The sequence below is a fragment of the Neodiprion virginianus genome, chromosome 6 (genome assembly GCF_021901495.1).
Source record: "Neodiprion virginianus isolate iyNeoVirg1 chromosome 6, iyNeoVirg1.1, whole genome shotgun sequence".
NCBI classification, from domain to species: domain Eukaryota; kingdom Metazoa; phylum Arthropoda; class Insecta; order Hymenoptera; family Diprionidae; genus Neodiprion; species Neodiprion virginianus.
The window spans coordinates 2,128,200-2,152,570 of NC_060882.1; the positions used below are offsets into that span (position 1 = coordinate 2,128,200).

Here is a 24,371-nt window from a genome sequence, read left to right on the forward strand (position 1 = left end):
CCTATCCGAGTTTTTACGAAAGAAGCCAGCTGTCGGACTATCTCGTTACCGTAAAGAGAAACCGAACTTTTCGGTTAGTTTCAATTGTTTTCCAAATTTTTTAGTCGCTGCAGATAAATGTATATTCACGAATTTTGAGGCGTGTGGCAAGAAATAAAAAAATAAAACTCACAATCCAACAATAATTAGCATAAAATCTTGAACCGATGATTTAAAAAAATTCACCACGAATTCCAGGTTCTTCCGTGAGGTGCGATAACGGTAAGAAAGAGTCCGAATTTAAAGGGACTCGCAAAGTGCGGTTCGCAGCAGCGTCGACGGATCCGTTCGAACGTGATAAAACGCGCACGTACCCACCGATCGGCTGAACGTGCACGACGAACGTCCACGCGTGATGTTAATTCCCGATAAATTCCGTGAGTTCATTAATACGCGGGGCTTCTTTCGCTCCTCTCGGGGTCCTCCGCACGCAGAAGGCGGGCAGCAGGGAGCGGAGAGCGAGCAGTTCATTGAGTACGTCTGGTATGCGCCGGAGGGCCGACCTACGCTGAGCGAAGCTGTTTAGTGACGGGGTCCGGGTTCCCCACGGAGCAGCGGCTAGTGTAGTCTAGCTTAGACTAGCCTGGCCGAGCCTCCGCCCATAAGTACCTACTACGAAAAGCGTAAAACGGCCTTTTCCGACCGCCGCCGCCGCCTCCCACACGACCGCGATGGCCTTCAACTCCGAGTCAAGGTTTTCGAGGCAGTACGCGAACCAGTCACCGAACCCTTATTATCAACAAGAGGCGCGTGCAAACGGAAGAAGCAGCTTCCACCGTTCTCACTCGCTCTCTTTATCTCTTTTCTTTCTTCTATAAACAACCGAAAGCGACCTTCTAATTAATCTTGGTTCTTCCTCCATTACGTAGGCTTCAAGGACTGCGGTTAAGTGGCCGAATGATCGATAGGATCGAGGCGATCCGCAGCTGCGCTACAATCGTTGGTGACCAAATCTCTCCGTTGAGGATATACTTAACACGCGCAAAGTGTGGAATTTGTCTTCTTGAAAAGAAAGAAAAAAAAAAATCGTCGCCGATTATTTCGTCACGATCGAGTTAAGCTCAAACGCACTGCCAAAAGTCGTTGGTCAGTGGAACGGACGTTACACGTTACGTCATAGTTCAAACCGGACATTCGATGCGGGCACGTAGAGAGTATGTAAATATAACGAAGATTGACTCGCTAGAGGGACTTTCATACACTACCAGTGTCTGGTACCTACCTACAATGTACGCCCATTCGCGCGTTACATGTGAAGAAATCACACCGGGAGAAAATCATTTCATCCTTGCAATATCCAGATGTGAAACTCCGCGGTTTCACCGACATAAGAGTAGATAGGTACGTTAGTGATCGATAGCTTCAATGTCAGATTTTGCCTCGAGAGCAGAAGAGAGAGTACAGAGCCTGATACGGGAAAGCGGGTCTTCTTAACGCGTCGAAAAAACATTAATACTTGTAACCAATTAAATCCTGAGTCAGTTGCGTTCTCATTTCATCAATAACTAGTGTACAAAGTAATGCGAAACGGAATGTGCGTATGTATCCTCCTCTTCCGGATATCCCTCCATATTCCCAAGTCAAGAACATCGCTCCGTCATCACGAGACATTGCCATTTACCGGTATAACATATCGGATGGAATAAGGAATAAGATCATCGTGTATAAATGCAAATAGGAATACCGGCTGCTCAGCATTGATGAGGGTGGCGCATGGTGTAAGGTGGGAGGACACAATATTTAGTCACGTTCAACAAATTCTTGTTCCTTAAAGAAACCCGTTCCGCACCGCGCTCCCACGGGAATTCCTTCGACTCCTCACACCGACTGGATGCAAGGCAGCAGCGGCAGCAGCGGCATTGCCCTCACTCGGACGTTCTCTTCTCTTCTTTTCTCTTCTCCTCTCTTCTCAATTCTCTTCTCTACCCTCCGTCTCCCTCTGTCGCACGTTACTCCGTCCGCCAGTCTCTCATTCCCTTCAAAACATCCTCTATCAACAGAGAGCGCCTTCCTTCCACATCCTTTCCTCTTCCTTCTCTCTCTCTCTCCCTCTCTCTCCTTTCTCTATCTTTCTCCAAGACATTTGTATACCTACCCAACTCTCTGTGTTCCGAGGTATACACCGCGTTGTTCGAGGAAAAAGAAGATGAAGAAGAAGAAGAAGAAGAAGAAGAAGAAGAAGAAGAAGAAGAAGAAGAAGAAGAAGAAGTGGAAGATGCCTAGCGCTAGTCACATGTAAATAACACATATCTCCCCGCCCCCCGCACCCTGCATGCAGGTACGCAGTGAAAACCCCGCATTATTGTACCTGGGTACGTGAACACAAGCAACATACGTATGCATATGCATCACGAGCGTCGGACGTTCGACGTTTCGTCGTTCGCCGGTTGTGTCCGTCAGCGTTCCTTCTCAGGGCTCCCGAAGGACCTGCCGCAGGTTCTGCCAAGTTAGGATACGGCATACAAATGCACCGTGCGAGAACCACGCATCCGTTTTCTTCTGGCTCAAGAATTGTGAGAGTGGCGAGGATGGAGGATACAAGGGGACGCGGAGGCGTGTGATGATGATAAGTGGCGAAAGGTGAGTGAATGACTCGGAGGTTTAAAAAACCAGGAAACCACCTGCGACGGGGTATTATTTTTGTAGACGTAACGCATAACTCCTCGTGTGCGCGTTACGGTGTCTGTGTGCTGGGTACACATCGGTGTACGATCACGTTGCAGGCTACACACCATCGTCCATCCGCTCTTCTTCCACTCGTGTTTCCTGCATTTCATACGTACCTACACCTATACTACAGATAGCTATGCATCTGGGTACATACCTATCCAATAGACGTTGTTATTGGGTTGGCATTGAATAACTTTTCCGCACTACCGCGAGGGGGAATCGCATTGCTCACGAGTCTTGTGCCGTCCCTATACCTTGTACCTGCATCTACGTTGCATGTGTGTACAACCTTTGCTCATGCTCTGCATCCCGAGTCTCTCGGGTGCATCAAACTGCAGTGACTGGAAACAAACACTTTGTCCGTCGATATCGTGGTCGGAACTGTACGTCTCTGTCTTGGAAAACATTTTATAATCGTACGGTATGCGATACGTGTGGTAAGAACATGGTGACGAAACGTTGTTTTATTTCAGTTGGACAAAAGTCGGGATCTGTTGCAATTTGTAGCCGCATAGGCAATATCGTTGATCAAGAAATAGTGACAGAAATTTATTAGGAGCGGTTCGATTCGATAAAAGGAACCGCAGTCTGCATTGCGACATTGGAATCGACAGGGTCGAAGAAATAGGTAAACGATATTCCAGGAATGGCATTATTTTGAATGAAGTAACGCATCGCCACGCTGTTGCGGCGATGTCTCGAAAGTGTGATTGCACATCGATACGAAAATAGAAAACAAGAAAACAAAAAAAAATTTATATCCAAGAAGTTTTGCCTCGGTGAAAAAAATGATGACCGATCGAAATAGACAATCAATCGTGTTTTTACAAATTTATCCCTCGAAGATTGTACGGAAGATAAGAAAATAAGTAAGCGTGATGAGGCAGTGGACGAGAGTCTCATTCAAAGACAGGCAATTTCACAGTACGATGTGTGCTAGGGCAATGAAGGGACTTCGTATGGGATTGAAATTACAGTCCACATCACGGTTTAAGGTAACAAGGTGTGTTCTTATCCATCACCGCCGATTCGGTTATTGAGAAGGTGTCCCGACATGAAATCGTCATTTGTATTTAACTATAATTGTCGTGACGTCATACGGGGACTATCACGTGACTTCGCTACCGGGCATCTCCGTTCAGAGCACACCTTGATTCCTTACACCACGCGTAACGACGAGGCCCGTTGTCCGAACGTTACAAGATGAGGCTGCGTGTTGCACCTACAAACGGTTACGTTAGACTACGCTCATCTCGTCTACCGTGGAATCATCGTCGTTGCAGTAGGTAAGTATCGTGCATGCGCAAGCAGGCCGTGCCGTTGAGAGTGAACGAGGGCGTGCGATAGCAATGACTGTAATTTCTCTAAAGACGCTGGCGTTTAGAGAGTCCCGGGGATGGGGATCGCTGAATGAGGATAGCTCGGTAACCCGGGGCTATTTGGTCGGTATCGAGAGAATCCGTAGCTAGCAACGCGGGAGGGCGGCAGACCTTTCCGTGTTGTCTGGTTGGTTAACGCACGCCGCGAAACAAGAGGGACTGCTGCCGGTGCAACAGCGGCAACGGAGATGCTCCGACGTCGGGAGAGTACCATTGAAAAGGAGAGAAAAGAAGGGAAGAAAGAGACGAGCTGGCTGGCAAAAGAGGAATAGTAACAACAACAATAAGAAGAAGAAGAAGAAGAAGAAGAAGGAAACGGGGAGTCCAAGAGGACGAAGAGAGACGCAAGTCGGACCTAGAACTACGCGACGAGAAAGGAGAGAAATTCCGCCTCTCGTACATTCAAACTCGGTTCACGGATTGAACGGAAACACGTTTCTGGTGCTAAGACGACTCCCGGTGATCCGGGATGCAGGGATTTAAACCTGCGGGACAGTCGGCGTAGCGCCTCTTTTGCTTAAATTTCTCAATAGGGTTAATCGACTGCGACCCTCCGGCTAGTCGCTGCGACGCTCTACTCATTATCCGAAACATTTGTGATCCTAGATTTCGCATCCAAGCTGTCGAATTTGCACGTACGACAGTTCAAGTTATAGTAAGAGATTCGAATGAGTTTTAACAAAAGTGCAACAACTCTGAAGGAGTTTAGTTTGAAAAATACACGAGTATGTTTTGGTTTGAAACGGTTCGACGTATTTCGGTAGATCCTGAAAAATTTTCGCTGATTACTGTAAAATAAAAGCACTTAATTCTCATAGTTTTCACAGTAAATTGATACAAGCAAAAAAAATTTACCAGTAAAAATTATTCTATACGGTGTAAGAAATTGGGTACGCGTTCAAGGTGGCCGAAAAAAAAGGTCGGTTCAAGCCAATTTGTTTTCTCGATGAAAAAAAGTAAACTTGTTACCTCGAAAAAACATTTCTAATTGATATTTTCAGTTTACTCCATGATCAAATTAAAAATCCCACGACAATTTCGGGTTCTCCAGCTTTTCCAGTCGCATCGCGTGTTCCGCGTTGCCGTGGGTACAACAGATACGCAATTCCGGAGTAAATTCTTGCGGTCCATCGGCAAGCTGCGCGTTCTCCACCTCCCCATTTTAATTTTAATAATCAGATCATAATCAATAAATCAGATTTCAGGCGGCAGTCGGCGCGGGATCAAACAACACACCCAGCATCCTCGGCGTGTCCGATTCACTGCAGGGTGTGCAAGTCGAGAGTGAGGGAGCGAGCGTACAACCTCGACGTATAATCGTAACCGAATACATTCATTCCTCCTCTAAGCAGCGCTTCTCGGTCCCGGAATACTTTAACCGAGGGTTGAAGCGGCCGGCCTCCCGCATAATTTCTCGATCAAAATTCCGGCGCTTCTTCACGGTCCCGAGAAGGACGAGACCCGTCGGGGATGCAGGAGAGGGATGAAACCTGCAGGGTCTAGGAAAAAATCGAAACACCGGATCCGGAGTTGCGCGAGAGATGTTCCATCGGCAGAAATCACGTGCCGTCTGTAAGTCAGTGCCGCAAAACGACGCACTCTGAGTGAAAAAATGCAAGAACAACAGCCCTGCGGATATTGTACAATAGTGACGTAAATAAGGCGGCAGCCAAGCGTGAAAGACGAGGAACATTTTGACTGTTATACAATACCGTGTATACTCAAGAACCAGAATGTAAACGGCGCATGTAAATGGCGCCAAGAATATCATGCCTACATTTGATTATCTATATTGTCACACGGGTATAGAGTTACCTTTCGGTATGTGTACCAACGTACATGCCTACTATAATAATAACGTGTCTAACGTACGGGTGTCTCGTAGAGTCGTATCAGGGCAGTAAAACACGGACAGGTATAAGGGAAAGAGAGATAAACACGAAAGAGAACAAAATAAGAAAACCGTGAAAGTAAAAATGCAGCAAGTGCAATATCGTCGTACTGCGTTTCGATGTTTTTCCACGCAACGCCCGCGGTGCTCTGTTAAACGTATCTCACAACTCAAACGTGATGAATATTCGCGGGTTTTATTCCGTTCCTCATTTCCGACATTTGTGCATGCGTTTTTTTGCCCTCGTTTTCCGTTCAACCAATTATTATTATTACGTTTTACGTGGTGCCATGCGCGGCGAATCGCACCGCGGGTAGATAAGCACATCCTGCCTACCCCATAACCATATGCCTCGACGCAAGATAAAACTTGGTGAAAAAAACCAGGCAAGGTGTACGAATTTATGCGAATTTTACATGCACGATGTACGTACATGTGGAGATACGGTGTGCGGTACGTGCAGTAAAGCGGTAGAGAAGCTCGACGCAAGCGGATTGAAGTTAGTAACGTTAATGTAATGAAACGTTGAAGCTAAGATCGTGGTTTTGAAAATTTGGAACTCCTTTAAAGAATTTATTAATTAAAGATTACTCAATTTGAGATGCTCCTACATTTGCGAAATAATGTTTTTTCCTAAAAAAAAAAAAAAAAAATGGATCGTTGGATTATTAAACGTTATGAACTTCACTCCGTTGGGAACGTTTTTTCCTTTTTTTTACACCAAATGAAATATGTTCATAAACATGTTATTTGTACGAAGTTGATATGAAAAAAAAAAAAATTCTACGTTAAGGGCGAAATTTTTTATACAGCAATTCGATTTCTATCGAGATATTTTACGAAAGAAAAATAATAATGCGGAATATGATCGTTTTGCGTATTACATGTCCGTACGTAAGATTCAGTGCGAAATTATAAACGTATAAACATACATTTATCGTATACATTTATTCTACAGCGTTGACACGCCTCCTCGGCGTTAGCGTTTTATCTGAATATTTTTTTATTACTTCTGATGTCAATTTAAAATTCATCTCATTTGAAATTTCATTCATCACTGATTCACGCAGCTCGTTTCACAGAGTTAACGGTTGATCGTCCGAATCTTGTCGCGCGGGACACGTGCCCATATTTTTCGTTACTCGGATTCGCCAGTTTCAGTCTCGCATCAAAGGGCACGTACGTATTTACGTAGAGATGGAGTCGAGCGTACATCGCACGTACACAAATGCGTAAATACGGAAATACGCGTGCAGAGACGCGGCAACGCGAGATTGGAATACAGAATACACGGATAATTAAGCAAGCAATCATCCGCGAGCTAGCAGGTAGGTATTCAAATTGATAATCCCGCTTCCCTCTCCCCGCCCCCGAACACTTTAAATGCCTGGCACATGCACCTGCCAAACGACGCTCTAATGGACATTTCATGCCCGACGAGGGAGGGGGGATAAAACAGGTTTTTTTTAAATCCCGGAACGTTCGGTATGCCGAATTCCTCGGGCTGCACATGTGGGTATACATTTACGGATACCCATACGTGCAACGCATGCCTATGTATAATATTATACATGTGTATAGTGTTCGTTATACGTATATACGCGCGCACCTATCCCTGGATAGAAAAAAAACACACACACACACACACACAAGGTAGATCCCAAAGTTTCATTTCCATTCATCCGTCCGTTGGTCAGTTTCAAGGCTGTGCAATAAAAAGTTTCGGTATTTTCATCAAGCATTATATGTAAGTATAACATTGGTGTATGGAAGGTATATAGACCTGGATTGTGAAGCGAGAAAATTTATAGAGAACAGGGAAATCAAGGAAGGAATCCAATTTCATTCGACTTTACGTAACGTATGAGCGAATTAAAACTTACACTTATAAACATTTGGACGATATGGGGAAACACCGTACACAGGGTGTGCCTGAAGTAACAGGACCGATTTGAAACGTGGATAAAATCCATACGTGTTGACCGATTTTCGAAAACTGGTTTGTCTTTTTGCGCGAAATTAGAAGAACCAATCTTTCATTTAGCGTTTGAAAATCTGTAAGATCCTTGCTGAAATATATATATATGCGCTTTTGCAGAAGTGGCTGGGAGACTGAAAAAGATTAATCTTACAGAATGTTCAACATAATTTCGATCTTAAATTGTGATTGAAGGACTCGGTGATTTTGGTTAAAATTTATTTCAAAAAAAAAACAACAAATTCCGGATTTTATTCACGTTTCAAATCGGTCCCGTTTATTTTGGCCCACCTTGTATACAGAGGTATGTACGAGTACCACTGAATTCATGTTATACGACGCCTGAAAAACGACGACCAGCTTTACCTACGTGCGAGGAGTTTAACCGGATAGGGCTCGTAAAAACGCGATTTGAAATATAATATTCAGTTCAGTAACAGCCGATTGAGGATTTTATCCCCCTACAGCATTAATAATTATTGCATTAAACCGCGCATATATATGTACACACACAGAGATAAAATGATTAATTCCTCACATTTGACATTTAATAAGAATGAAGTGTAAGGGTGAATTTTGTTACGGAGATTGAAAATTTTTCCATCAAAATTCAAAAATTTGCAAGTTACATGGTAATTGGTAGTATTGCCGCACGTCATAATATTCACCGTATATGTAACAGAATACGCAACAGCTGGGAGAGTGAATGCGTTATACGTCGTTGTATACTACATATTTCAAATTTTTCACGTGAAGGAAGAAAAAGATGAACGAGAAGAAAAGGAAGTAACAAAAGTAAAAATAATACTAATAGTAATCGTTGCGAATCTCATGGGAACAGCGGGAACAAGGAAAATAAATGCCGCTGCTGCGCTGCAGCTTAAAAGAAGCAAGTGATACATGTTCATACCTGTACTATACATGTACGTATACATATATACAACGATAATATCGGTAAGCAAAAGACGTATTGTTGTAATATTACGTACGAAGAGAGAGGAAAAAAAAAGTCGCGTGCCGAAGTCGATCCAGCTTCCTGGAAGATCTGGACCGAATGTGCAGCCGAAGTGTTTAAAATCGATGCTGAATATATCTTATTTGCATTACGAAGCATGCGTGCGTGAAAATATTCACGTAAGTAGATACATATACGCATCAATAACGTAATAATACATAATAAATTAATTCAGTCTAACAATGCCTGATTTTTTTCTCTCTTTCCTTTTTTCATCTTTTTTTTTTTCTTTTTTTCTCCTCGCCCAATGTGGCACCGGAATCTCTCGTGAGACGATGCGAAAAAGAAGAATTCGAATGAAAATTCATTGAAACAAGATTACGATGAAGAAAAAAGAAATTAGGAAGAATATCAAACGGCTCTCCACATATTATGAAAAACATCAACACTGTTATGCAAATATCGTACACACGCTAATGCATAACAATATGTATGTATGTACGTATGTATACAGATACGTGTATATTTCCTAAGGCGATTATTTCGTATCAATAAATAATCACGAGCGGACCGCGAATGCTAAAGTAGAATAAAAAATAAATAAAAAATACTCCATGCAAGATCAGCCTGAAATTTTTTCGTATAAAAATTTCATTACTCGAAATGTACGCGCCATGATTTTCGATCCTCGCTACGCATTTTTTGCCTAAATGATTCATATTTTACTAACATAACAAGGAAAGGAGAAAATTTCACGCGCTCAAACGCAGCATCAGGTTTAAATACAAAGTTCTGCAGAAACGAGATCGGAACGAGTCCGTTGAAGAATGTATGAGAGAATTAACCGGGAGAAAGAGAAAAAGAGAGACAGAGAGAGAGAGAGAGAGGCTGTATTTCAATCAGGTCGACGTTTCAATAAAGTTACGGGCGTTCGGCGTGCAAGCAGCCGATCATGCAGTTAATCCAAAGATTCTGACTCCAACGGCTCCATCGAATATGTACATAAATTGACAAAGAAAGTCAAAAACCGTACAAGAGAAAAGAAAAAGATTTGAAACGAACAAACATACAATAATATAATAATCCACATTTTACGATCGCGATTTTGTGTAGGCAAAACTTCTTTGTACAGATCAAATATCTGCGTTAATGATATAATAATTACACAGTGACGGTTTGCAACTAGGTTCAACAACAACAACAACAACAACAATAATGATAATAATAACGACGATGATAATAATCATTCGTAATTATGAATGGTAGCCGCGAGTATCGTGAGCAAAGCGATAGTTGATATTTTACCATTGTTACTTATTGTTAGACACAGGCTGCATTTGTTAAAACAACATTATCTACTCAGGTATCGCGTGTAGCTTATATTATATCGAGAGAGCGGTGCAAAGCTTTTTACAACTACTGTATATTAATTATCGCGGTACGGTGGTGTAGCAGACGTCACGATTATACCGTTAAAATATATACCTAATGACGCAGAGACAATCCGCAAAGAGTTTTAAAGCCGCGTACCGACACTGCATGGCAAAACGATAATTCCCGCGATATTCGTTTGCTTTAGTGGCTTCGCTGCAATAGTAACGCTAATTCTAACACGTACCTATGTGTATAAATTGCATAAAAGCGAAGAAACGCGGTGATTTTTGTTTGAAGTGTGAATTGTTTTTTCTTTTTTTCATAAAAAAGAAAAAAAGGATTCGTGCAACACGCGCGTCTTTTGCACTAGATACACGCGATATTGTAATGAGTATAAATTAATGATTCGCACGATAGTTATTCGTCCGTTTTATGTCACTCTTCTAACACGGTGTTATAATTCCAAGGCTGAAAAGCAAAATGTCAAGAGCCGCAAAATATCGTCCATCATACCAAGTATATCTGTGTACGTATAGATAAGAATTTTAAATCGTCTAACACGAGACGACAAGATTAAAATTAAAAGTATTCATAATCAAAACTTGCACTCGAAAGTTTATGACATCCGCTGGATTGAATTTTGTAACATGTATCGCGCGTTATCTCGTACACACATACTTGTTTAAAAGTTTACAACTGCGACAACCGCTTAATATGTACATAACGAGCGTATTGCCACCGAAAAGTAAAGACGTCGGGACCGCAGCCATGAGGATAAAGACAAAAAGAACAAACACCCAGTGTCAAATTGTAAGAACATGGCGATCGATTCGGCGTGCAAATAAAATTTTCAAATGCAAGGTTTTTTTTTCTTACGTGTAAAATATTATACCTGCCTTACTTCTTATTGTTAGAGGCAGCCTGGTGGCGGAAAAAATGTCCGAGCCGGAGAGAGAGAAGGAGGGAAACAGTAAGACTAGTCGCCATCTCTTTCTACGGCAGGAGCGTATTCGTCGTAATTTAGTGCCCTGGGCACTGAGCTGATATCATCCGGATGATATGTATTAAAAATGCATATGCACCGGTAAGTCAGGTTATCGAAGCAAGTCGCTAATATCAATTTAGGGTATTTTTAAATGAAATAATCTGATTGATAAATGTGTAACGGACATATCCGCCGGAAAGATAAGTAAAATATTTGAAACACAGATATCGTAATACTTATAATATATATAACCAATTAAAATATACAATCACGATATATGTTTTAATATACACGGTATAAAAATCTAAAAAATTACGTGAATCTTTGAAACTCTTAAACTTGAAAAGTGAAAGTTAAATCTTTGGCTGATCGTCGTTAGATATCGGTAGGGTTCCAATTGTAGTGGAAAATTTATTCGCTTTTGATCAAAATGTACTTCGTGTACAGTCTTCTTATTCGCTTGCGATTAATAGGTTTACGTGCTTGCAATTCGTAACGTTTAATCCTCGTTTGCAAGCATGTATTTAGCAATGATTATTCTCTCCAACTGCGAGCCACGCTGACAACGAAACTCTTTGATTCCTTTGTCAGACGCATGTTGTAAATATTTTCAAACCTGTACACGGTATCTTTCGTTAGACTGTTTATAAACACCTTTCCCTGGCGAATAATGGCGATTTAATGAATAAAATATCGAAATCCCTACTATTACGCAAAAATCTAGCCCGATATCGTTAACTTTAATACCTTAGAAGCTTAGAGCATCTCGGAAGGTATGTTCAAGGATTGAAGAACGTTGAAAAACACTGCTCCGAGATATCTGTGGCAAATCACCAGCCCCGTTCGCTTACGGATCGACGGACGTATAAGTTTGAGAATATACGGCATACAAATAAGTGGAAAGAGGAAAGAGCGAAGAAAAAAACAAAATGGTTCGGTTAAAATTCCAGACGCGGTATGCCCGGGAGTCGATTACGTGCGTATCACGTCTCCCTCGGTTTACATTGTAACACTACCAGCAAAAGTATCAAATTTACACGACAAGTGGGCTTCGTACAAAAGTTGGACCCCACATATTGTAAGCGTTTAGACCCACCCGATCTCAAATTTTTCGAACCGCCTATTTTCTATTCCCTTCCGTTACTTGTTTTTCGATCTAAATATGTCATATACAATTTTGTGAACGTTATATTAATTACAAAATGAAAGTATTGAGTATTACGTAGCTAAAAATTTAAAACGATAGTAGCTGCGTGAAAAAGAAAAAAAAATAAATAAAATAACATACAGAATAACATTCAGCTTCGTAAATATACAAATTTCGACAAAATTTTTCGATTGAAATTGTTATTACACGTAGTGCAGATAAAAAATTTTGCAAAAATCATTGGAACTTTCTATATTACGTGTACGGTATACGTGATGAACCAATTGAGAAATATAATTGTCTTTGGCTGCTAATTTCCTAAAACCCCCACAATTCATCAACCTTGAAATCTCCTCAGCATCGCATACGTATAATCATCATCCGAAAACAGCATAACGTATGTACAGCTATAGGTTGAAATCGGATAAGGGTCGAAATAGAATTCCTAGGGTAGGTATATATATATGTATATATATATATATAGAGAGAGAGAGAGAGAGATAGACGGTGAGGGGGGGGGGGGGGTGAGAGGAAGATGCGGCGACGCCCGGAGAGCCGCAACCAACTGGGCATGAAGAGGGGGGAGGAAACCGAGCGCCGCGTCGGACCCACCGAGATGGGGCCCGGGGCCCAGCGGAGGCGGCGATCTCCGATGTCACACGGACCGACGTCGACGCCTCCCTCTCTTCTCTCCTCTTCGCCTCTCTTCTCGTGTTTCGGTTTTTGGTCTTCCACGAAGTTCCAGGAATCGTTTTCGGGAGTAGAGAAAAGCCGGAGCGCCGCGCCGTATTCTCGTCCACGCGGTCCGAAGTCTCCTTCGTAATTCCTTAAACTCCCTCCCCTTAACCTCTTCGGACTTTTCAACAAACGCTTCAACCCATTGTTTGTTTTGCATAATAGAGGAACGAGCGATGGCGCGGTAGGTACGTCGGACTACTTCTTCTTCCACGCCGCCGTCCACGTCCATACACGCCTGCCTGCCTGCCTGCCTATCCCAAGAAAGGGAGAAAACAACAAAAAAAAGGAAAAACAAGGAAGGAAAGAGGAAGGGCATACGACACTTCTGACGCGCGATAAGTAATTGAAAAGTATTAATTACTCGGAAGGTTGGGTTCGGTTGGGTTAGGCTAGGTTAGGTTACGTTCGGTACAAACGGAGGACGCCGAGGGTAACGCGATAGCAGCGGCCGGCTCTTCATCCTCTCATCGACCTTTCCTTTTACTACAACCTGCAGCTTCTTCTCGCCGCGACAAGAGGCTGGACAATGCGATGATGGGGGGGAAAGAGAGAGAGAGAGAGAGAGAGGGAGAGAGAGAGTTTTTTGGTCGTGCCTCGATACCGACGAGACGATTATGCGATAAATCAAGCATATAGGTAGATATCATAATAGAGGTTGGTTCGCATGATGCATGAAAATATATGATCTTTCATAAAACACTAAAGAATATCATGTAATAAAAAAGATTCTTTCGATCTCGTCAAATATGTTAAAATCGTTGAAACTATGATATCGTACCGTGGGAACAGCGTGGGAAAATCAAAGGCAGTCATTACCGCGAGTTTTAGTGTAATTCAACGAGTTTTATAATTGAAGATATTGCTGGAAAGTTTGAGGGGAGAAGAATGAGAGTGAAATAAAGAAAACAAGAAAACAAAGATGATTAGAATACAAAATTTATAACACCGTCATCACGCGGTTATAATAAAAAGGAGATGATCGACGAATCGTTACGTACTACAACATCAGGCACAAAGTAAAGAGTTTAGTAACGTCGTCGTCCACGTAGTCGAACTGACAATGAGATTGCAGAGGCGTAGACGTACGTACGTATAACCAGCCGATTGCTGAATGAATGAAATGGAATGGAATGAGAGGGGAAGGAAGCGTAAAAAAAAGTTCCTTTCGGAAGCGAATTAATGTACCACATACATTGTAAATAAATACGACAGCGGAATGAACGCGTGGAAATTTAAATGACGTATGGTTACACATACACACACACACACACCTACTATTCGAAAGGTTGGAATATCGAACGGACCGAATTAATCTCCGTATCGGCATCTCTCCGTCGCGTCGTTCGAAATAATCCTGATCGTGCGAGCGATGTGTTGAATTTAAATCAACCCAATACACGATAATATTCCCTAAACTGGCCGTTGCGTAGCGGCGATGCAGCGAACGCGGACTATCGAGTAATTAATACAGCTGCAGCTCACTTTATTTATATTTTTCTACCTTTATCGTTATTCCGGATCTACGCCTACAGTCCACGTATACCGCATATACGCCTTGTGTAATACGTTGCCGCGTACGACTTGTATCCCTTCGCCTCCCTCCCTCCCTCCCGCCCCTGCAGTCAATGGGCCAGAAAATAACAAAGGAAACCGGCGCCGGCGCCGATCCCGATTCGAATCTTATCGCGCGTATATACCTAGCGGTATACCTGATAAACCACCGTTGCTGCTCCGCTTCGACCGCTGCTTGTAACGATGTACGTTCGATGTACGTAATTCTTGAAAATATGAAGTTAATTTCTCGAGAGAAACCCTTGAGGTAGATTGCACAAATCTGTGTCGTTGTAATCATGCCTCTTATCGGGATGAAAATTCCGACGGAATATTAAAAAGTCCTGAATTTTTCATCGGCCTGCAATATACGTAAAAACTGTTGTACTCGCTATCAACTAAGAGACATGAATTCGCAGTTTAAATTTGTGCCACGATTCTTTCTCGCAACAAAGTACAAATCTGTGTGGATATTGTGATCGATTGTATCGAAAACGTATCAATAATCTAACGGAGGTAAGTAGGTAAATAAATAAATGAAAGAAACGAAGCGTTCTGCGGCGGGTAATATCTAAGCCGAGATCTAAATTGGTGTAGAGCATCGACGTCATCGAGGATGGTCTCGAGCAGGTCGGCCTATCCGAAAAGCCAAAGAGTCGGTTCGGGTTCCTCCTTAGCTGCCGGCCGCGATCGTTCGTCCTCCTCCTCGGAGGGCAGATCCTTGCGCCGTCACGACGCATTCGAACCGCATTCCTGGCTTCTTGTGTGGCGGTTTGGCCCGTCGATTCCACGGCACCGCGGAACGAAGAAAGAACGGAACGGAACGGAACGGAACGGAAGGGACTCTGACCGGGCTCCGAAATTATCGGGGTGCACGTACGTGGCTGCCTACGAGTGGTCGGTCGGTTCGATTTCCAAATTGAAGACAATCGGGATCGAAGCTGGCTGTTTATCTTTTTACCCAGCTGCCGCGAATAAGCCGTGCATAATTCGCGTGCGAACGAATGCCGAGAGATGTGCGGAGGGTTCGAGTTATCGGTAACGTCGAGGAAACTAAGCAGTTTAACAAAAATAAGGATCTTCTACGATCGTGCAATTTATACCTGTATTGTAATACTTTGAGAAAATCGAGTTTGCACAAACGAATCTAACGTTGCGAAATGTACTCGTACATTGATTGTTTCTTAAATCGGTCCAATGTTCCTTCGTCGTCTTATTGAAGAAAAAAAAGTCTTAGCAGACCCGTTATATACCCAATTCTGAACAAAACCACTCTAACGCATTTTCATTGGACACAGAAATAAAGAAACGGCATGAATTCTAACAAATCGCGATAGTAAATTCGCAGAATTCGTGCCATTTTTTTATTTCTACGTCAAATGAAAAATAATTGCGGTGTTTTGGTTCCGAATTGCGTATAGAACGGGGCTATTTAAATATTTGGAGATATGTACGTACGTCGACGTCGAAATCGACGAGGGCATTCCCTCAAGCTGCAAGTACGTTTCGTCGTAGTAAATAATCATTAATCACGGTCTAAAACCCCGATAACTCTAATCTAGCCTAACCTAACCTAAGACAAGCGTACAGAGTCCAGCAGCCGGCTTTTATCGTCGCTTTATAGAATTTTTGGAGGAGTTCGTCTAATGGAAACGATGACCGAACGATTATACGTAGGCGATGGACGCGTGCGGACGTAGGTATAATTGACTTTACCTACCTTGGGGATCGTTGGCGAGAAAAACTGGGATCGCGGTTATTTTCCAATCGGCACGTGTGCGCGATGCGTAATCAGGGCGACCGGAGGAGCGGGGGCGTAATACGTACCGTGCCAGGCGAAGAGTTTGAATTTACGAGTAAGATTTGCCAAGCTAGTATTACACGTCGTGTGCCCGCAAGGCACGTGCAGTGTGGAAGTTGAGGACGCTTAATTTTAGATTCGATACAGGTATACCGAATTTTCAAAGAAGAAAAGAAAAAAAAACACACCCTCTCGCTAAATTCTTTTCAAATTCTGTAATGGTACAATGAAATTTGAAAATGGACCCGGAATTATATACATATATATATTACGCTGCATTGTAAAACAAAAAAATTGGCGGTGTTAAAATAGACAAAAATTTGCGTCAGTGTGGAACAATTTTTATGCTCAATTCGGAACTCCAAACATGGATAGTTTTGGATTGACACCGAAAAATATTCCGTAGAAGTGATAAATTGTCGTCGAATAACGAGTTCTGAATTTTGAATTTTTCATTAAATTTCACTATCCGAGATTAACTTTTTTAATCGATTTTCAGATTATATATACGCACAATGTAATTAAACTCCGATAGTTGTAATAACGCTTCGATTTCGTTGTATTTTACGAAAGAATCAAGACTTCTTTCTTTAAAATTAACAACTATCTACAGTTGCGTTATAAGCGTATGTGCATGCAAAAATACACATATGGTATTATGGCACATACACGTGACAGGGTGGTGACAAGTTTTTGGGAAATATTCCACGACATTTTCAGATTTTCCAAGACGCAAGGTCTAATTTTTCCTGAGTATTATCCCAGTTCCAGTAAGTTACTAAAACCCAAATCGTTCAGCTTATCAACTCTGTATTCGATTGAAATTCAATTCGAATTAAAGAAAAATATTATCTACAAAAAAGGTCAGTTCAAGCCAATTTGTTTTATCGTGGAAAAAAAGTAAACTTCTTACTAATATTTTCAGTTTATTCCATGACCAAATTAAAAATCCCCAGACAATTCCAGCTTTTCCAGATTTTCCAAGCGTGCATGTAATACGTATATACGTACAGACGTCAGTGCGCGCGTGGCTAGACAAAGATGGTGCAGCTAAGCGACGAGTATACGTATAACTTGCCTACATAACGCTGTTATTTCTATATTTCCTAGCCTCGCGCGGTGTTCCTTCGTCGCTAATTGAGCGCTCCAAAACGACGCTCCCTTGATCGCTTCGCATATCGCGCACTCGGCGAGTTAATACAGCGTCGCGTTGTCTAGGTCGGCATTGCGCGAGGCTAGCTGACAAACGCCTCCTCCTATCCTCACTCCAGATTATTGAATTGTACGTGCACGATACATCTATTTTTATCCGTATATCACGAACAAGAATTAACGAAGAAGCGAAATGGATGTAAGTACGCAGGTACAATACGGTAGCACATTTTATTTTCATTCAATTTTTCTCCGTTCTATCTTTAACCCTTGTTTAACACCCTGGGGCACAAATGATCCCACGTATTTTCTTCGTTGATTAAAAATATTTAAATCTATAAAAATAATAAAAATACAGTTTCAAAAAGTAACCTTTTAAGAACTTCCGAAAAAATGATCTACGAAAAACATTTATCGGTTCATTTTTTATAAAGATTTTTATCGCTGGGGTGCAAACGACCCCAGTGTGTCAGGTATGTGATTCTACAGAAGTGCGTCGAACAAGGATTAAATATTAATTTTTCCAGGTACTCGTAACGCTCGCATATCACGCATATAAGATGTAAAATCGAGGCGTACTAAGCACGGGGAGCCTTCTAAGCTGAAAAATGTTTTCACGTCACTCAGAAGGAAGTACTGGTCGATTACATATCGTGTTAACATATGTACATACATACCTACACACGTGCGTATAAATACAGCCATTCGCTACGTATACATTTACGTTATACACACTTGTAATAAATATATATCTACTATTTTACTATACCCATAATGTCTAGATATACGCAAGATAAAACAGGGTCAAAGATTATAAAGTTTTATTTCAACAGTTAAATGATTTGTATGTAGGTAAGCATTTGTACATACACCGCACGTACGCTTATATTACTATATAATCCGCATACATGTATGTAGGTACACGTATGTATACGCTCTGCAATGTATGCCTGTGTATGACATGTACCGCGCCGAATCTCTCGCTCTCTCTTTCTTTCTCTCTCTCTGTCTCTCTCTCTCTCTCTCTCTCTCTCTCTCTCTCTCTCTCTCTCTCTCTCTCTCTCTCTCTCTCTGTGTACAAAACCGTAATCGTCAAGTCATCGTTTCTTTTTGTAATACGGTTGCTGCAGCAGCAATCCTGTACAATGTATTCCTTAAATATATTTCGGGAGATAACATAAATGTGCATATGTAACTTCTTTCGTTTCACGTATTTTTCTTTTTCTAACCTTCGAATTTTTTTTTTTTTTTTTCTTCTTTTCTGTCTGTTCGAACGAATAAAGTCGACGGATGTTTTACCGATTATATAATTGATGTGTTAAACCAAAAGAGTCGCGCAATGCTCGAGTGATATTAATAACCCTGGTAAAAAAAAAAAAACGATTTAATGATAATATTCATTGACAAATTTTGTCCAAAATTATCCCTTTAGATCATCGATTCTATTTTTTTTTTTTTTTTTTCAGTCAGGAAAGCCTGAATAAAACAGCAACGATAAAAAGCAAGCTGCGCACTGTGCACCGATCGATTAATCAATCGATCTATCGATTCGAACTTGGATGTCAGTTGTCGCTGCGACAAGACAACGTCGTTCATCCTAGAGGCGCCAACGTGGCGCTTCGTCGAGCCGAGAGCTCGTCTTATTTTCAAATCAGTCGAATTTTGTATTATAATGCAACGTCGGTGAGGAAGAACGATATAAAAAAAAAAAAAAACCAAACAAACAAACAGCATAAAAAAACAGAAGCGTAGCACGCTTCAACATTCCAAGGGAAAAACAATATGTTGACGATCGAATAAAAATCAATTATCCTTGCAAGCGCGTGCAGAGAGGATTGCAGATATTTATATACCAAAAATGATATTCTACCCGGTGACAAAATTCTTAGGCTAGTTTTTTATTTGTTAAATTAAATTAAAAAAAAAAAAAAAAACCAAAACGAAGACGAGCCGTGTGTAGCAATACATACATCATACATACGTACTCAACGGTCCGAGTGACGTAATTTTTTTGCGCGTACGTGCGTGATGAACGGAAGAAAGGGGAGGCGAAATATGTTTTTTTTTTTTTTGTTAAAATCGGAGTAAAAAAAAATTAAAAAAATAAAAACGAAACAGGTGAAGGTAAGAGCATAAACCAGCCTTGCGCCCGGCTTGATAAACCGCGACAACAACGATCACACGCCGTCGCGCAACCAACCAAGCCTGCCTTACACCTACTATACCTACCTACGCATGTGATATTACGTATGCTCGATGTCTCTACGCACGATATGAGAACCGCTGCCTTACCCACCGACATCATCCACACTGCATGAATGGAACGACTTCCAAGAAATGTACAGACCGATCCAAAGATTTTCTTATTATGAAAAGAAGTGGACGAAATGTGTTTGTTGTAAGTGAGAAAAATTGTTGCTTTTTTCAAGTAAATTTTATTTGCACTGTTTTGTCCAGCGAAAACGGTTTACGAAATTTGATTATTATTATTTTTTTTTATTCCGTCGGTTTTTTTTTTTTTTTTTTTTTACACCTACAAGCTCACTCGTAGTGTAATATTGTTTGTAAAACTCGAGCACATCATTCAGATATCGGCATATATTCGATTTCCCCTAAACACGGAGTTGAATAGAAAAACTTGAGAATATTGAAAAAATAAATTGATCTACATCGACGTCACTTTGCACCGGATTAATTCGTAGTTATATACTGTATTATATACTTATGGGCAGTTTCTATAGTTGAAAAATAGACTGGACCACGCGCTGGTTAATTAGAGAGAGAGAGATGAGAGACAGAAGGATAGTAAAAATAAAACGAAGAAACGCCCCAACAGAAAATCCTCAAGCAGGAATGTATTTTGAACGGGTTGTACGACCGGAAGTCTGCGAGTTGCTCGTCGAACGATGTAATATAATGAAAGTAATTTTTTTCACCCTTCATCGTTAAGTCTGCCGGTGAGGACGATGATAATGATAATGATGATGATAAAGATGATTATGATTATAATGACGATTGTGTGTATCGGGCAAAAAAAAATTATATATATATATATATATGGTGTGCCGTAATAAGTTTTTCCAACAGCAAATACCATAAAGTTGAATCGTGTTAATATATACTTCATAAATGAAAATAAAAGTGATAACGAAGAGGAATTTTAAATAACCGCGACTTTTCGTAATCACTGTATCTGATTATTTCGTTCTCTTTCTTATTGTTAGTGAGGAAATTGTGCAGTAATTTACAAACAATCTGACACGATGTATTACTCCGCACGTTTCACTGCGATTTCCACAAACGACGAATTTTCATTCACATTCGTTGCGACGGATATTTTAACTGGTTTCTTACTTCGATGTCCGATAAATTACACGACCAGCAAGGAATGAGGTTTAGAATAAGAAGTAAAGGAATTGAAAGTATAAAGAAAAAAAAAAAAGAAAAACATAAAATATGTATATCGCCTTTCCGCTGCCTAAAAATCCTCCGCCGTTATTGCGCAAGTCGACAAACCTCTTCTCCGCGATACCGCGCGAAATCCTGCAGCAGATACAGTGGTGCTGATGGAATGAAAAGAGAGAAAGAAATGAGCAAAGAAGCGAAAAAATGGAGAGAAAAAATACGATTATAAAAATAGAAGAGGGGAGAGAGAGAGAGAGAGAGAGAGAGAGAGAGAGAGAGAGAGAGAGAGAGAGAGAAGAAGGAGAAAAGAAAAAGCGAGGAAAGGTCGGATTTATCGCCAACAGACGGAGGGTGGAGACGTGCAGGCGGAGGTAAAACCAACGCCGCGATATTGTGTTCCCTACGTTACGAATTACGTAACAATTTGCACTAAATTGAAACTAAAATATCTCTGCTCCGAGAACAGACAACTCATCATTTCAAATTTACCAAAGTTGAGCGAAACAAGTTTCCCTATCTACATATCTCGATTCCCATGGTTCCTTTTCTTCTCTTACATTCAAGGTATACTCTGGAATTAATCATCGACGTCAAAAATGTATCATACATAATAACGAGATCTGGACTGGTCGCGAATTATCGTTCGTGAATGTATCAAATACAATACTTATGCGTGCAAGCGTATGTGCAAACATATATGTATATATATATACGCAATGCAAAAGAGTGGTTGGTTAGTTGTGTGGTAACGATACTCCATGGAATCCAGTTACATTTGGAACCAGTTGCTCCTACTAACTCGACGCAGTGCGAATATTAATGGCGATTATTTCGCGACTGTTGGCCAAAGTCGCGTCTGCGGTATCGTATAAAGCTAGTAGACCAGAGCCAGGTAAATGGATAGATGGGTAGTAGGTAGGTAGGTAGGTAGGTAGGTAGGTAGGTTGGTTGTTTCGAGGAGCCGTTGACCCAAAGCACGATGACACGCGATATTTTGTGTTGGTATTCTCCTTCTTTTGTTTCGCACGTGTCGTCCCAAAAGTTTGTCCAGCTTATATACCGTAAATTAAACACGTTATACGCATACGCTAATCTATGAACGAAGATTCCAATTACGTCATCAATTACGATGGTTGCGACTATGTGCATGCCTATGTGTACTTGTGAATATCTATACGCATAACGTAGCTAGAGAGTTGGTTGAAAAATCGTTATTTGACAAAATTAAAGAAAAATGTATACTCGCCGGAAGCGTAATAGCAGAGAGGCGTGAGAGATCAATCCTCGGAATTATCTCTCTCTCTCTCTCTCTCTCTCTCTCTCTCTCTCTCCCTCCCTCCCTCCCTCCCTCCCTCCCTCCCTCCCTCCCTCCCTCCCTCCCTCCCTCCCTCCCTCCCTCCCTCTCTCTCTCTCTCTCTCTCTCTCTCTCTCTCTCTCTCTCTCTCTCTCTCTCTCTCTCTCTCTCTCTCTCTCTCTCTCTCTCTCTCTCTCTCTCTCTCTCTCTCTCTCGCTCTCTCTTTCTCTGACCGATTGAGACGCGAGTTTCATTCATCAAAAACGCGATCGTCGGCGAGGCGTCGAATTTAAAGTATGCCGATAAAGCACGTCGTGCGAATCGCACGCGAAGCAATAAATGTGCATGCATACAATGATCATTACAGCCACACGTCGTGGCCGTGAATGCGTGGCCCCCTCGCTGGATCATCGTCGCGTTCGAAAGAACGACACCTACAACCGTAACCGTCACAGTATCAACGAATTAACATGTAGAAGTAGATAACCGCGCAAAGCGAACTAAGACTCGATTAGAAGAAAATAGAGAGGAAAGAAAAAATCAAACAAGGGAAAAAAGAAAAATCCTATACGAAACGAAACGTGCAAGAGTCTGCATTGAAGAAAAAGAGAAGCGAGTAAGTGAGAACGAGAGGAGCTAACGCAAAAGGGAAAAAACTCAACGGCGACGAAACAAAAAAGAAACAAAGTTCAAGGCTATTTTTAGCACTTCCTATCGGTAAGCACAGAGCGGAAAGTTACAGTGAAGTGCCGGCTACGATACCGTCTCATTTCTACTAGCGGCACAATGAGCTTACGATCATCGTTCCGAGTACTACAATATAATGCCTGCGTCCCGCGCGCAGCCGCGCCGGTTCTTTATTCCTTACCCAAATTTTTTCGCCCAATCTTGCTCGCCTCACTTTCCATCTCTTTTCAACCCGGCCTGCAATTAGGCGAGATCTTCGGCGAGTCGAGCGATCGGAGTGTCGCGCACCGTGACCTCTGCTCCTCGACGAGAAGGGGATTAATCAATTTCTGCTTGCAAGTATTTAATCGCCGAGTCGTCGCTCATCTTCAGCTCGGATTCGTGATAGATTCGGTGATTCGTTGCAGTCACGTGTTATTATTCCGTGTGCCCCTTGCAACCTTGGATGCTTGCTCAGCTCTCGGCCAGCCACGCGGAGCGAATAAACTCCGGCAGCGAATCTAACCGACTTCCACGAACCGCTCTTGTCCCCCCGGAGTACTATGACTAGATATGCGACGGCGACGTGTGGAGAAAATCGCGCACACACGCACACACACCCACGACACGCGCAAGCAAAGATGCACTTGGGCGAACCGACGCCTCGACTGATCGGATGTCCGGGACATTGGCGATAATAAAAATCGCGAATCCACCCCGTGTCTCTTAGTTAGACCGATGTATTTACTACTCTACTGCAGAAATCGCGAGAACCTTCGATCGGAGAGAAAATTTTCCGACGCGAACGAATTTGAACGAGAAAAAATGAGCATCAAATATTTGCATGGCATCGCGAAGCCAACTTCAGGGTGCAACATGTTGAACAGTTTGCGATGGCCTTGATTTAATTGAATTCTAAAAACTAGGGACGAAACGTTTGTTTCCATCATCGATGAGGAACTAAGTAGCATGAATATTTATACTCACGAATTCCGATCGGAGCTCTCTGCTTTGGGTCTGAATGAGAGGTGCATCATCATATTCTCTACGGCGTGTGCTCTCCACAGAGGAATGGACGCCGTTCGTTATTTATGCGTTTTAAATGAATACTTTCTCTGTTGTTAAAAGCTGTAAGGGTAAAAGCCCCGAGAAACACTCGCCGTGCCCGCCAACGGCTTCGGAGACGGGCAGAAGTCGGGAGGGGGAAGCAAAACGCGGAAAGATACACGCGACGCCATCTTCGGAAAACAACTGAACTCGAAACCTTCGATCTTCAACCGACCGCGTGACGGCGCGATGCTGCCAATCCAACAAAATCAAAACTAGACGTGCCAGCTTCAAATATG

General features: G+C 42.0%; 1 protein-coding gene across 1 annotated transcript in view; it reads right to left on the reverse strand.

Annotated features, from left to right (window-relative positions):
* Positions 1 to 24,255, reverse strand: part of LOC124306803 (G1/S-specific cyclin-D2) — a 123,162-nt gene extending 98,907 nt beyond the window's left edge. Inside the window, exon 1 of the mRNA XM_046767836.1 lies at positions 24,013 to 24,255. The gene's annotated coding sequence lies outside the window, so the exon portion shown is untranslated. The remainder of the gene's footprint in view (positions 1 to 24,012) is intronic.
* Between the last annotated feature and the right edge of the window lie 116 nt (positions 24,256 to 24,371).